We start from the raw sequence: 2,572 nt of genomic DNA, 5'->3' as shown, positions 1-2,572 counted from the left end.
CTTTCGCACTTCCATTACCTTCCCTTTGAGGCAGGGCCCTTAGCCGACAAGCAGATTGCTTTCTGGCTTTTAATCATCTGCATTTTAACAACATAATGTAGATAAACACATACAGCCTTATCCACAATGGAAATAAATAACTTGATTTGATTAATTACCTTGCCTGAATGAATTTATCTGCAGTAACTAAGGCAGTTAGCACATGGTCTGATCTAAAGCAGAAGCAGGGAAACTAAGCTGTGACCAAAATGAGATTCTTTTGTTCTGAATGATGCAGAAAGAAACCTCAATGGCAAAGCAATACAGATGAAATCAGACTACATGTTTTGCAGCCAAACACACAGAACAAGAAACGAAAGCAACTCATGATGCTATCAGAATTACAGGCCAGTTTTCCCTCCCTCTCGGACTGGAGTGACTGGTGCAGCCTGTGGGGTGAGGCCCCCACCCAGACGAGAACGGCGGCGGAGGGGCCAGGGCTCGCTCCCCACCTCGCCCGCCTGTTTTCCTCTCCTTCCTCACCAGCCTGTCCTCCTCCCCTTTCGGACTGTGTGTGTGTGCGTGTACAGCTCTGCTCATTTTGCTTGTCAGTCAAGACAAACTGAGAAGTCTGAGGACAGACTGATAAACCAGTAATTACAGAGCAAAGTCAACAAGAAGAGATGGCACCAGGTTGGCTGGTGGGAGCGTTTGTTCATGGAGGGGAGAGAGCTCCAAGAACAGATACAACTTTCACAGCACAGATAACTGATTTCCTCTTAACATCAATCCCTAACAAAGTTGGTCCAAACCTGTAATATCTGCAAAATCAAACTTTGGGCTGGACCAACAAACCCAGCTGTCTTGGAGCCTTAAAATATCACATTTCAGTCACACACTGTGCTGTAAACTTCATGTATTAATGTCAGCTGGATCAGATCTGATAAAAAATGTCCAAAGAGGAATTCAGAAGTGCCAGAGTCAATTTTCAGCTTAAAGATTATTTTTTTAACCTTACAGGCTTATATTGACATCTGTGTCTCTCATTAGGAGAGGGACATTAGAGCTGCTGTACTAAGACCATTAACTCCAATGTATCTTTCTGCCAGCGACCAGAAGAGACTACTGAGAACACTGTGAGAAACAGGCACAGATAGAGAAATCCTTTCCTGCCCTCATCAAACAGCAGTGTAAGGGCTTCCTGAGCCAAATGCTCTGAGCAAGCCACTATGTTTAATACTCATAAACGTACCTATCCTTCATTAATTTGTCTTCTTTTCTGAACCCATTTGTACTTTTGGCATCCAACGCTTCCCATGGCAACAAGTTCCACAATTTAATTATGCACTGCGTGAAAAAGTACTTCCCTTTGTTTGTTTTAAACCTGCTAAAACAGAACGACAGGATGCGCAACAGAATTGCATGGACAGGCTTACATGGGAAGATGATGTAGAATGACAATGGAAAACCAGTCTCAGAGCAGAAAACTAGAAATCATGTTTGGTTTTGCTTTACTCTGACCACCAGTATGGGGTTAGTTAGTACTTCCTGCCATCCCTCTCCCTGTCATAAATAAGCCAATTTACCTGATCAGAAACCAATCTGAGCTCGCTACAAAAATGGCAACATTTGTCAGAAAAGCAAAGTCTGCTGTCTTTTTCTCTTAGGGTGGAAAGGATGTGCTGACTACTGCGCTGGGCAAGGGAAGGCCTCTGAATTTGCGTTTAAATCTGTTAGGTGATGTGACGGTTAAAGTGGTCAATACGATTTGGGGCTCTCATGGAGATGCACCACAGGGAAAGAACACGTGAGCCTCTCTTCCTGGAACTGATGTGCGACAGCATCTGGAAAAGGTGAGCGCAGTTCTCTGCACCTCATTACCAGGAAGACAAGCTGGAGGAAGTTCAGAGAAGAAGACCCAACTGTAGCTGTATGCTTGGAAGAACTGGCTGATGGGAAAAAGTACAAAGAGCTGACAGCACAGAGCTTGCTAACCAACACCTAGGGAGTAAGATGATGTAATAACTGTTAACTAACCTTTTAAGTGTAAACCTGCAGAAATGAGAGGAACTAGGTTAGTGCGGGACGAGGGAGTAGCATAAGTGATGATGAGCTTAGCAGAAAGCAAATGTAATAACAATACTTCATCATCCCCTGCCCTGCCCGATGTCTGGTTTTGACCTGGGCGTTCCAGGTCTCAGTGCATGATGTTTGCCAGGAGCACAGGTTATGATCCTCTTGCCCAGCAGAGAGTCGTGTGGGCACTGAGTCATCAGCGCTATTGCCTGCGCTAAGAAGAAGGGTTTGGGCCACCTGCTTGTGGCCTGGCAGAAAGACCCAGTTGGTGCCATTGCAGTCATTGCTCTGGTCCCAAAAGCAGACAGAAGTGCTGCTCATATTCCATTCACGCTCCTATCTGTGGCAATGGTGGCAGGACCTCAACTCTGGTTTAGGCAGTCTCTGGAGAAAGCACATCCTTGGATGTAAGTTAGGGTATAGTCAGATATGGAAAGACTGATCTTGTTTGAGCTTTATCTGTAGGTCTGTGTGTGCTCCTAAGAAGCTATTCATGTCCTGAAATACATGGACAGGG

The sequence above is a fragment of the Patagioenas fasciata genome, chromosome 8 (assembly GCF_037038585.1).
Source record: "Patagioenas fasciata isolate bPatFas1 chromosome 8, bPatFas1.hap1, whole genome shotgun sequence".
NCBI lineage: Eukaryota > Metazoa > Chordata > Aves > Columbiformes > Columbidae > Patagioenas > Patagioenas fasciata.
Note: the sequence above shows the minus strand (reverse complement) of the source record.